This window comes from Gorilla gorilla, chromosome 7 (genome assembly GCF_029281585.2).
Source record: "Gorilla gorilla gorilla isolate KB3781 chromosome 7, NHGRI_mGorGor1-v2.1_pri, whole genome shotgun sequence".
Lineage (NCBI taxonomy): Eukaryota > Metazoa > Chordata > Mammalia > Primates > Hominidae > Gorilla > Gorilla gorilla.
In genome coordinates, this window is record NC_073231.2 from 35,687,783 (window position 1) to 35,701,901 (window position 14,119).

Consider the following 14,119-nt stretch of genomic DNA (forward strand, 5'->3'; position numbering starts at 1 on the left):
CTTGGGACACTTTAATTGATCACATATGTGTGGTTGTATTTCTGGGTTCTCTCTTTTGTTCCTTCAACCTATATATCTGTTTTTATGCCAGCATCAGCCTGTTTCGATTACTACAACATTGTAGTATATTTTGAAATTATCTTATTGGATACATATTTGCCTTTATTTGTATCCTGTTATTTTGTCACCTAACATTCTAGATTATGGAATTCCAAGGCCTCTTCCAAATAAATTCTATACTGATGAATATTACATATTATTTAACACAGAAAGGCAAGTCTTATCCAGCATTGTTTCGTATTACAAATATGCGTTCTGAATTTAAAGAAAAAAAAAAAACTATGAGGAGGGAGAAGTAGCTTAGTTCATCAATGGCAATTGGGGGAGGAATTAAATAAATGAAATACTTTGAGTGTCCATTTGTCCATTTAAATTCTTTTTCTTTTATTTATCCCCAAAAAGAGTAGAATTAACTGATTATGAGTATATTATCTTTCTCATATTATTTCTGTCTGTAAAGTGCCCAAAAAATGAACTGAGCAAAAAGGTGGATGTGATCATGAGAAATAAAAATAAGAATCAAAGGATTTACCTAACAAAGCTTGCATTATAAGAGTCATTACATTAACAATCTTAGCAATTTCAATGACACAACTGTCTTCAAGATGTAGTGAGAGAGTGAATACCCCAAACAAAAAAAATTACAGAATTTTTGCAGAAAATAAAAGAAGTTTCTAGAAAACTTCTGTAGAGTACTTCATAGAACCCTAAAAAACTCAGTGTACTACAAGTAGTTTGAATAGGTTCAGTAATTTTGCCAATTATGCAACACATTTTTTAAATTATTACAATTTTTTGTGTTTCAAGTAACTGAGCTAAACAAGATACTTGTCTATATAAAGCAGTAAGTTACTGTAAAACTTAGATTTCAGTGTTCTCAAAGGATCGGAAACTATAATAAATTTGATCATCCATGTGGAATAAGGCCTGCATCTATCAGGAAATCAATTAAACTAATCAGTTGAGTGAAATAATAATGTTGTTTTCACTCGGGTATTTTTTCCCATTCGATGTGCTTCTATCAAGAGTGTTCTGAGTACAGATATGCAATACTCAACAAGAGGGAACATTGGAAATTATAAGACATGAAATGAAATGAAATAGACTCATAGACCCTAAGATCATTTTATGCATATGGTAGGCATTTAATAAGTGATTGTTAATTGATTTAATGAATCCATGTAATATAAGAATACATTTTGTATTTTGTTAATTTGAAATAGAATAGGTTAAATTAAACCTCAAGGAACAATATTTCTTTGGCTGAATTAAAAATTCTAATTAACATTAATTTAAACCATCAAGTTTGTAATATATCAGAACACAAAAAATGAAAACATGATTACCCCTGGATTAGAATTAATGAAGTTGCCATTTTTGTTATTTCAAAGTATGTGAAAGATATTTTCTAACATGGAAAGACTATTTGTAATATTTAATATCAAGGCAAAGTTAATTCAGTTAGAGTGAAAGTATTTGAAATTTTTACAATGTTGCCATGTTATTAGGTGGGTTACACAAAAAGAAAGGCACATATATAAAATGAAGGTTTTAGACATCAAATGAAGTCAAATTATTTTTCCCATCATTGGGGGGAATAAGAAATAAAGAATCAAATGTTGGAAAAGGAAGTGAATTACAACACTTATGATGATGAAAATATGTTTGATAAAACTTTTAAAAACATTATGATGTAATGGTTGGGTGTGGTGGTTCATGTCTAAAATCCCAGCACTTTGGGAGGCCGAGATGGGAGGATCATTTGAGGTCAGGAGTTTGAGACCAGCCTGGCCAACATAGTGAAACCCAGTCTCTACTAAAAATACAAAAATTAGCTGGGCATGGTGGCATGCACCTGTAATCCCAACCACTCAGGAGGCTGAGGCAGGAGAATTGCTTGAACCCAGGAGGTGGAGGTTGCAGTGAACTGAGATTGCACCATTGCACTCCAGGTTGGGCGACAGAGCTGGACCCAGTCTCAAAACAAACAAACAAACAAACAAACAATATGATGTATTAATATAGCTAAATAACATGCTGGCAGTTTGCCAAACATGATGTTCTCTTTCACACTTGGTCTCCTCTATGCATGTTGTTTCTTTGGCCTGGTTCCCTTTCCTCTTTTCTGCTGATATATAGCTTTTCAGCTATATATATCTATAGCTTTTCAGCTATATGTATCTATAGCTTTTCAGCTATATATATAGCTTTTCAGATATATATCAGCAGATATATATCTGCTGATATATAGCTGAGATGTTAGAAGGCTCAGTTTACTTCACCACTTTTGTGATAATTTTTCCAACTGTTCAAGGCACAATTATTGTCAGTTTTGCTATAATGCCTGTTTTGAAAAAGTAAATTTGTTCTAAAGGAATTGATATAAAGAAAAAAATTAAGGTTGCTTATGCATGATTTCCTCCATGAGAAACATGTGGGGAATGCAAAAAACCTGCACCAGCTGTGTCCAAGCTAAGTGGAGATACACAAAATGTACCCTAATCCACACATACCACAAACATGCACCAGCTCTCTCCATTCACTGGGTGTTTTATAAGCCACACCTATCTGCACCTAATACAACCTTTCCTCTGATTTCAGCTCACCGTCCTCCTACTTCCTAATAATTCACAAGCTGCAACCCTTTTAATACTCACTTCCAAAAGCAAACCAGATTTTATGGTAAAAATACCCACATTATTGTATCATTTATGTGTTTCTTAACTATTCACACACACAAATATTGTCATTTTCATTAGATTCTTATTTTTAAAAATATGGCAGTGACAAAATTTTTGAATGCTGAACTCCAAGCCCATTTTATCATTAGCCCTGTGTTTTTTAAATTGTGTAATTCTACATGGTGTGATAATTTTTCAGGAACATGTATGTCATATTTATAACAGAACTGACTATACTACCATTAGTAACTTCTGTGATTCAGTAGTACTTAGCATATTGAGTTGCATTTATTTGTATACTTACCTATTTTCTCCACTAGAATGTGCAAATGTCCTAAATTGGGAAAGAACCAGGTACTAGAAAGGAGCTGAATAGTGCTGAGGAGGGTGGTGGAATGAGGGCTGGTAGTGGAGACGATGGTGGGGGTTGGGTAAAGAGCAGGAAGGGAACTAGGATGAAGACTAGTGCAGTAGCCTCACCTGGTGGCATAGAGTTGATGGGTTACAACGGGTAGAGAAAAAAGTAGACTGTATCTTCTCTCTGAGCTACAATCAATCAATCAATCAATCAATCAATCAATTGACCACTCAAACCCACTGATTTCACCTCACAGCTGCTCTTCTGTTTCTTTCCTTCTCCCCTGTTATGGACTCAATGTTTGTGTCTCAATACATTCCCATGTCAAAACCCCAGCCTCCAATGTGATTGTATTTGGAAATGGGGCCTTTGGGAGGTAATGAGTTAGACGAGGTCATGAGGGTAGAATCCTCATAATAGGATTAGTGCCTTCATAAGGAAAGACACCAGAGAGCTTGCTCTCTCTTTGCTCCCACAAAGAAGTCACGTGAGCACACAGCAAGATGGCAACTGCCTACCAACTGAGAGGGGGCCTCAGGTAAAACTTGCTTTGCCAGCCCCTGGATGATTGATTTCTCTACCTCCTAAACTGTGCAAAAAATAAATTGCTGTTGCTTAAATTTCCCAATCTATGACAATTTGACAGGGCAGCCTGAACTAATACATCCTCATAAATACAAACTGTACCCTGACATGTATGTAAGGTATGCATATATATCATGTATGGCCTTTCAAAGTCTTGACTGACTTCTCTCACCTACAGAAAAAAGTTTGGGTATCTTAAAATGTCATGCCAATTCTTGCATGATTTTAACTCTGCATACCTTTCCAGCCTCAGGTCTTCTCAGTTCTGATCTTTCAAATACTAACTTCTTTGTAGTTCCTTGAACACAGATAGTGTTTTCTCATCAATGCTTTTGTCCACACAAATTCATTGCTTAGGATGTCATTTCTCTTCATCTTCAAATGCAATCTTCTAATTTCTTTAATATGGAGCTCAATCAAAAACTTTTCCAGAAAGCTTTACCTCAGGCTAGTCGGTGCTTTCATAATTCCCACTGAGTCTCCTTATCATTGCCTTGGGCATATCTGTTTATATTTGATTATATGCTCCTTGAAGGCAGTGATCATCTTCCTCATCCTAATTCATAGTGGGTACTCAATAAATATTTATCAAATAAACATAAATGGTCAGCACAGTAACTTGGCACAAGTATCACGTATTCAGTAAATGACAATTACTATTATTATTTTATAATGTTGAAGCCTTTTTTGTGAAGTGGTTATTAACAACTCCATAAAAGGTTAGGATTCCAATGAAAAGATGTGTTTTCATTTGAAAGCCTTCAGGGCTCAGTTGTGTCACGTTAGCAGTGAGTAGTGCTGAATTTGGCATAATAGTTAATGATCTTATTTACGTCTTCCAAGCAATCCTCAGTAGCATTTTTTTACCATGCTCTGATCAAAAACATACCAGCTACAGCCGGGCATGGCTCAATGCCTGTAATCCCACCACTTTGGGAGGCTGAGGTGGGTGGATCACCTGAGGGATGGAGAGTTCCTGATTGGGAGTTCGAGATCAGTCTGGCTAATATAGTGAAACTTGGTCTCTACTTAATATACAGAATTAGCTGGGCATGGTGGCACATGCCTATAATCCCAGCAACTCAGGAGGATGTGGCAGGAGAATCGCTTGAAACCAGGAGGCGGAGGTTGCAGTGAACCAGGATCGTGCCACTGCACTCCCGCCTGGGTGACAGAGTGAGACTCAGTCTCAAAACCAAAACCAAAACCAAAACCAAAAACAAAACAACAAAACAAAAAACCCAGCTCCTACACAAAAGCTTCTAATCTCAGCCCCAGTGCTGTTTAGATGTAGTTGTGCTAACCATGCAAATCTGGTATCTTTCAACATCCATTGAACAAGTATGAATCTTATACGCACCCAATACAGGAGCACCCAGATTCATAAAGCAAGACCTTAGAGACCTACAAATAGACTTAGACTCCCACACTATAATAATGGGAGACTTTAACACCCCACTGTGAACATTAGACAGATCAACAAGATAGAAAGTTAACAAGGATATCCAGGAATTGAACTCAGCTCTGCACCAAGCGGACCTAATAGACATCTACAGAACTCTCCACCCCAAATCAACAGAATATACATTTCTTTTCAGCACCACACTACACCTATTCCAAAATTGACCAAAGTTGGAAGTAAAGCACTCCTCAGCAAATGTAAAAGAACAGAAATTATAACAAACTGTCTCTCAGACCACAGTGCAATCAAACTAGAACTCAGGATTAAGAAACTCACTCAAAACCACTCAACTACACGGAAACTGAAAAACCTGCTCCTGAATGACTACTGGGTACATAACAAAATGAAGGCAGAAATAAAGATGGTCTTTGAAATCAACAAGAACAGAGACACAACATGCCAGAATCTCTGGGACACATTCAAAGCAGTGTGTAGAGGGAAATTTATAGCACCAAATGCCCACAAGACAAAGCAGGAAAGATCTAAAATCGACACCCTAACATCACAATTAAAAGAACTAGAGAAGCAAGAGCCAACACATTCAAAAGCTAGCAGAAGGCAAGAAATAACTAAGGTCAGAGCAGAACTGAAGGAAATAGAGACAAAAAAAAAACCATCAAAAAATCAGTGAATCCACGAGCTGGTTTTTTGAAAGGATCAACAAAATTGATAGACCGCTAGCAAGACTAATAAAGAAGAAAAGAGAGATGAATCAAATAGATGCAATAAAAAATGATAAAGGGGATATCATCACTGATCCCACAGAAATACAAAATACCATCAGAGAATACTATAAACACCTCTATGCAAATATACTAGAAAATCTAGAAGAAATGGATAAATTCCTCGACACATACACTCTCCCAAGACTAAACAAGGAAGAAGTTGAATCTCTGAATAGACCAATAACAGGCTCTGAAATTGAGGCAATAATTAATAGCCTACCAACCAAAAAACATCCAGGACCAGACAGATTCACAGCCGAATTCTACCAGAGGTAAAAGGAGGAGCTAGTACCATTCCTTCTGAAACTATTCCAGTCAATAGAAAAAGAAGGAATCCTCCCTAACTCAGTTTATCAGGCCAGCATCATCCTGATACCAAAGCCAGGCAGAGACACAACAAAAAGAGAATTTTAGACCAATATCCCTGATGAACATTGATGCAAAAATCCTCAATACAATAATGGCAAAACAAATCCAGCAGCACATCAAAAAGCTTATCCACCATGATCAAGTGGGCTTCATCCCTGGGATGCAAGGCTGGTTCAACATAACGCAAATCAATAAACGTAATCCAGCATATAAACAGAACCAAAGACAAAAGCCACATGATCATCTCAATAGATGCAGAAAAGGCCTTTGACAAAATTCAACAGCCCTTCATGCTAAAAACTCTCAATAAATTAGGTATTGATGGGATGTATCTCAAAATAATAAGAGCTATCTATGACAAACCCACAGCCAATATCATACTGAATGGGCAAAAACTGGAAGCATTCCCTTTGCAAACTGGCACAAGACAGGGATGCCCTCTCTCACCACTCCGATTCAACATAGTGTTGGAAGTTCTGGCCAGGGCAATCAGGCAGAAGAAGCAAATAAAGGGTATTCAATTAGGAAAAGAGGAAGTCAAATTGTCCCTGTTTGCAGATGACATGATTGTACATTTAGAAAACCCCATTGTCTCAGCCCAAACTCTCCTTAAGCTGATAAGCAACTGCAGCAAACTGTTAGGATACAAAATCAATGTGCAAAAATCACAAGCATTCCTATACACCAATAACAGACAGAGAGTCAAATCATGAGTGAACTCCCATTCACAATTGCTTCAAAGAGAATAAAATACCTAGGAATCCAATTTACAAGGGATGTGAAGGACCTCTTCTAGGAGAACTACAAACCACTGCTCAACAAAATAAAAGAGGACACAAGCAAATGGAAGGGCATTCCATGCTCATGGATAGGAAGAATCAATACAGTGAAAATGGCAATACTGCCCAAGGTAATTTATAGATTCAATGCCATCCCCATCAAGCTACCAATAACTTTCTTCACAGAACTGGAAAAAACTACCTTAAAGTTCATATGGAACCAAAAAAGAGCCCACATTGGCAAGATAATCCTAAGCAAAAAGAGCAAAGCTGGAGACATCACGCTACCTGACTTCAAACTATACTACAAGGCTACAGGAACCAAAACAGCATGATACTGGTACCAAAACAGAGATATAGACCAATGGAACAGGACAGAGCCCTCAGAAATAATGCCACATATCTACAACTATATGATTTTTGACAAACCTGACAAAATCAAGAAATGGGGAAAGGATTCCCTATTTAATAAATGGTGCTGGGAAAACTGGCTAGCCATATGTAGAAAGCTGAAACTGGATCCCTTCCTTACACCTTATACAAAAATTAATTCAAGATGGATTAAAGACTTAAATGTTAGACCTAAAACCATAAAAACCCTAGAAGAAAACCTAGGCAATACCATTCAGGACATAGGCATGGGCAAGGACTTCATGTCTAAAACACCAAAAGCAATGGCAACAAAAGCCAAAATTGACAAATGGGATCTAATTAAACTAAAGAGCTTCTGCACAGCAAAAGAAACTACCATCAGAGTGAACAGGCAACCTACAAAATGGGAGAAAATTTTTGCAACCTACTCATCTGACAAAGGGCTAATATCCAGAATCTACAAAGAACTCAAACAAATTTACAAGAAAAAAACAAACAACCCCATCAACAAGTGGGCGAAGGATATGAACAGACACTTCTCAAAAGAAGACATTTATGCAGCCAAAAGACACATGAAAAAATGCTCATCATCACTGGCCATCAGAGAAATGCAAATCAAAACCACAATGAGATACCATCTCACACCTGTTAGAATGGCAGTCATTAAAAAGTCAGGAAACAACAGGTGCTGGAGAGGATGTGGAGAAATAGGAACACTTTTAAACTGTTGTGGGACTGTAAACTGGTTCAATCATTGTGGAAGTCAGTGTGGCGATTCCTCAGGGATCTAGTACTAGAAATACCATTTGACCCAGCCATCCCATTACTGGGTATATACCCAAAGGATTATAAATCATGCTGCTATAAAGACACATGCACACGTATGTTTATTGGGGGCACTATTCACAATAGCAAAGACTTGGAACCAAGCCAAATGTCCAACAATGATAGACTGGATTTAAAAAGTGTGGCACATATACACCATGGAATACTATGCAGCCATAAAAAATGATGAGTTCATGACCTTTGTAGGGACATGGATGAAGCTGAAAACCGTCATTCTCAGCAGACTATCGCAAGGACAAAAACCAAACACCGCATGTTCTCACTCATAGGTGGGAATTGAACAATGAGAACACATGGACACAGGAAGGGAACATCACACACCGGGGCCTGTCGTGGGGTGGGGGGAGTGGGGAGGGATAGCATTAGGAGATATACCTAATATTAAATGACGAGTTAATGGGTGCAGCACACCAACATGGCACATGTATATACATGTAACAAACCTGCACGTTGTGCACATGTACCCTAAAACTTAAAGTATAATTTAAAAAAAAAGAAAAAAAATAAAGATGTGAGTCTGACCCTCTAGATCAGGTAAACTAAATTCAATCTTTCTATCCAATTTCCCTGGCTTCATCAGTGCTGAATCCAAAGTATCAGGTCTGTTAGTGGCCATCAGCACTTAATATTGCCTTGAGGGTCAGAGCCATCCAACTGATGAATTAGTTCCCACATTTTTCTCTGTACTTCATTGTCACCTCCAGCACCATCATCAAACTGAGCTCTTCCAATAGCATCAGTTTCATCAAAGAAGATAAGGCAGGCGTTTCTTGTTCTGGCCACTGGGAAGAGCTCATGAACCATTCCAGCCCCTTTGTAGATATATTTCTGTAAAAGTTAATATCCAATAACTCGATGAAGCAAGCATCAGTCCTATTTAGCAACCACCTAAGCACAGAGTGTCTTGCACCTAGTGGACCAAAGAGCACACTCTTGGGAGGCTCCATGCTAAGGTTAACAAATCTCTCTGGATGAAGTAGTGGGGTTTCAACTACTTACAATGTCTCAATCTGTTCCCTACAGCCAACAACATCACTGTATATGACATCAGGTTTTTACTCCACCGGCATCATGGTAATTGTTGGATCAATCTTAGAAAGTATGGGAATATGAATTTAATACTTACATTCTTCCACATCAAATTTCATCCCTGCCTCAATGTCAGTAGATCACTGAGGTCTGCCATAAACTTAGCAATCTGCTCCACATTGACAATGCATTTTGAGTTCTCAGAATCAGCATTTACTATCTTTCTACACCTTGCAACCTGTAAACATTGTTCACCCTGGAGCATTTGCTTATTTGCAGCCAAATCCCAGAGTGCTGGTGGTGGCCAGGCTAGTGTCAGACTCTTTAACACTACTGAGATAATTTTCTTAAGATGTTGTTGAATGTCATTCTCAACCTGCTTAATCTGCCTAGAATAAGTGCTCTGACCACGATTTTTCAGCAAGGCAGTATCCTCTTCATTCAGAGCTCAAAAGTGTTTGTCATCCTTCTCATCCTTTTTGATTTTCCACCGATCAGCACTGAGGTAATCCAGCATTTTAAGAGATGCCAGTGCTTCAGCTCCTTAGTGATTACACCGCCTTACTATTATTTCTTTTATGCACTGTTGCTAGTGAACTTTTAGCTTTCTGCAGGAAATGTGAAAGTAATAAAGAGACTCAAGAAAGAACTCCATGTTGAAATAGGTTTGTACAATTTTTCTGACCTTTTGCAGCCTCCTTTTAAATTCTTTATCATATGCTTGTTTGCATTAAAAAACGGTACACTTGGCTAGGCACAGTGGCTCACGCCTGTAATCCTAGCACTTTGGGAGGCCGAGGCGGGTGGATCATTTTAGGTCAGGAGTTTGAAACCAGCCTGGCCAACATGGTGAAACCCTGTGTCTACTAAAAATATGAAAAAATTATCTGGGTGTGGTGGTGCATACCTAAAATCTCAGCTACTCGGGAGGCTGAGGCAGGAGAATCACTTGAACCCGGGGTGTGGAGGTTGCAGTGAGCTGAGATCTCGCCACTGCACTCCAGCTTGGGTGACAAAGTGAGACTCCATCTCAAAAAAAAAAAAAAAAACCCCCCAAAAAAAAACAACAAAAAAACTATACTTGCAGGGCAGAGGAGGTCATTTTTATAGGAAGTAATTCATAAAACTGACAATTTAGCTGTAGTAATCAAGAGTTGTCCATTCCCATATAGACAATGTTAAAAAAAAAAGGGTGAAAAGCAAAGTGCTTTTGTATGACTTATGATATCGGTGGAATTTGAAATTTAGAACTAATGATTTTTTTTTCAGTTGGTTGGTAATTTAAGAGAAAAGTAATATCACTTGACTTCACTCTGAAGCACACATCCAGAAAAATCTATAGCTCTAGCACTCCAGAGAAGTTCAACCTCCTATAAATGAAGAAATAGAACGTGGTTTTATTTTCCACTTGTGCTGTACATAAGTTTATTTCTTGAAAAATGCTATCTGAGGTGAGTAAAGGGAAAGTAGCCTAGGCTAATAATTTAGACTAGAAGTACATGCATTGAAGGTACATTGAAAATGTCATAAAAAAGTCATTTCACGTGGGAGCTGGGTTAGCCATAGCTTTAAGAAGTTTTCTTTAAAAACAGCTTTACCTGAGAAAGCAGCTGAAATAACTGCATCTTTCATTTTCTTTTATTGCACAAAATATCAATAAATACTGCTGGTTTTAAGCATTTTCTATTCAGAAGCAATCTTTATTCTTTTCTATTTCCAGTTTTATCACCAGTTTAAATTGTTAGATAGAATATGTTATAGGTACACTTTTCTGATTCAAAAAATCTCTGAAAAACACATTTTGTTGAGATCATTAAGAAATAGGCAAATTATTTATTCTTGCTATTATAACATATCATTTCTTAGTAGGTAATCTATTCCTATTCCCATTTATACTTTTATTTCCTTTTAAGGTTATAAGTAGTACAATGACCAGGTTTAACTGTTTATATTATTTCCGATCTATACTTACTTCTATATGAAAATATCTGAACCATGTTATTCAAAATACATTTTACAAACATAATAATTTTAACTTTTTATTGGTCTTTTTAATAAAAGGCTAATCAAGATCAAATTTTATTTTATCTGGGACATTGACAACTAGGGAAAAACAAGTTTAGCTTTGAAGGCTTAATAGACATAGCTCTGCCTTGATAAAATCTTTTGGCTTCTTCATTCCTTTAATTCTTCATTTCTTCCTTTAAAGTACAAGAGTGCATTACGGGCAGGGTGGCTCATGCTTGTAATCCCAGCACTTTGGGACGCCCAAGAGGGTGGATCATGAGGTCGAGAGTTCGAGACCAGCCTGGCCAATATGGTGAAACCCCGTCCATACTAAAAATACAAAAATTAGCCAGGTGTGGTGGCATGTGCCTGTATAGTCTCAGCTACTTGGGAGGCTGAGCAGAAGAATTGCTTGAACCCGGGAGGCGGAGGTTGCAGTAAGCTGAGATCAGGCCACTGCATTCCAGCCTGGGTGACAAAGCGAGACTCCATCTCAAAAAAAGAAAAAAAAAATCTTTTAATATGTAATCAAGCCCAAGCAATAAAAAATATTTTGAAAGGATTATAACTTTTGCATTCATTTCTATGTTTCCCCATAACTCCAAGCACAGAAAGGCCTTAATAATCATTTAGTTGAGGCTTAATGATGGCATAACCAGCTATTATATAGCTTCTTGAAATCCAGAAGGCTGTTTTAGGATTGGGTGGGGACCTTAAATGGTCATTTGCTATTAAGCACGATCACACTAAAATTCTGTAGACAGATTCAGTTATCTCATGGACTCATTGTGAAATCAGTTTGCTCACATAACTAAATGCTAACTGGGACATGGGATTTGGGAGCATACTGGGAATGTTAGGACATGGTTTTGATTGCAACATTCTCATAAACTATCTATAGGAAAAAAGGGGTTATGCCTACAATCAAGCTTTGTATATTTGCACGCAAGCCACAAACTAAGACCTATTTCTGCTGTATGGACATCTGCAAAATCTCAGGGACTATTTGGAGAAAGGAATAAGCTGCATTTCTGATATAGTCATAGTATAAGCAACCCAAATTGGCCATCGATATCTCTACATTAGTGATTCCTGGTTTTTGCAATTGCAATTACTTGGATCAGAAAAAATCCAAAGAGAAAATATTCTTTCAAGTAAGGACATTTATAAAATATTATTGCTCATCATTTCATTTATTTATTTATTTTCCCATTTTTTCCAGGCTTGTTGAGGTACACTTGACAAATAACAGTTGGATATATTCAAGATATACAGTGTAATGATTTGACATACACATGAATTGTGAAATGATTGCCACATTACACTAATTAACACATCAATTGCCTTGCAGTTCTCTTTTTAGTTAAGATTCACCAATTCATGTGCTCTTTTTGTTGGTGACCAATAATATTTTCCCCCCTTTTTATTTGTACAAATCTATGGAGTACACGTGCAATTTTGTTACATGCATAGATTGTACAGGGGTAAAGTCAGGGCTTTTAGAGCACCCATCACCTGAATAATATACATGGTGGAGAAGACGATCTAACGTCTATGAACTATGGTGAAAAGCCAAGGAGAATATCTACAGAAAAGGGGGAACCCAAAAAGACAAACTTTTTGGATGTGACCAAACACATAAAACAGTGAGGAATTCCACAGAGAAACAAAGTTGGCCTTTCAGAGAAAAAGAGATGTTTCAATTTGATAATATTTGTATGAGCATGAAAATCATCAAATACTGGTTACCTAAGTCAAAAATCAACTCCTAAAATTTCATTTTATAATTCAGTTTTGAAAATATTCCTCAAGTATAAACTAATTTTTATCTTTTTGAAGTAAATTTTAAACCAATATTTGGGGAATTAGGTCTATTCCATTCAGTTCGCCTATCTCCTATTTAAGGAGCCGTTTGTAAGCCTCTATTATGTCAAATTTCTTAAAAACATCAGTAGAAAAGTAACAGAATTGGTGGACTGGTTACACCTTAATACATACTTTTGAAAAAAGAGATTCTTCAAATAATCTCAAAACCACCCAAGTCATCCAAAGTTACATTGTAATTTAAGGAATAAAAACATTTAATAAGCATATTTTAAAAGTTTAGTGAAAAATTCAAGTTTATATTCAACTTAAATATTTATTTGCTAAGCCTTCAGAAAAAAATGTATTTCTCAAACAGCATGGAATTGGAAATACGATAAATCTTATTTGTTATGGGTTTTATGGTTTAAAAACCTTCAATTTAACAAGTTACAAACATAATTACATTTTTAAGAACTCAGAGCTACTTAACAGTAGATAGCAGTAAATTTTAAGTCTTCCATTTTTTTTTTACATCTGCACTATTGGCATATATCTTCTTATAATCAAATTTTAAATAAACTTCAGTAAGAATAAATCCAAGAAACAACTTTAACTCAAACTGTGCTTACTTTGTATACAATTTGGTTTCAAAAATATAAGAAATGTACCTTCTTCTAAGTGTTCTGTAATCTTGGATTTCATGCGTAATAACCTAGCAAGCAAGTAATGACTACACTAAGAGCTAAAAAGGAAATTTTATCAAATTTTATTGAGTATTCTCCATATGCTAAAAATATGCTAAGAATAAAAGACAAATGGTCCTGTCCACCTGGATTATACAGCCTTGATGAGATAATGATAAAAAGAATTACCTTTGAAGTACTTTTAAAGTACTGTGTAATCATCCAGAGTATACATCTTGGCCTTTGGAAGGAGTAGGAAGAGCCAGAGATAACTACAAAAGAATGTTGTGTTTAGAGTAATGTTGAAAGATGGGGCAGTCACAGCCAATATCATACTAAATGGGCAAAAGCTGGAAG

At 36.6% G+C, this 14,119-nt stretch overlaps 1 protein-coding gene and 1 pseudogene across 22 annotated transcripts in view; both read right to left on the reverse strand.

Moving 5' to 3' along the window:
* RALYL (RALY RNA binding protein like) overlaps positions 1 to 14,119 on the reverse strand; it is a 722,276-nt gene that overhangs the window by 232,562 nt on the left and 475,595 nt on the right. The gene's annotated exons all lie outside the window — the stretch shown is intronic.
* LOC101126666 (26S proteasome regulatory subunit 7-like) lies at positions 3,844 to 9,830 on the reverse strand (annotated as a pseudogene).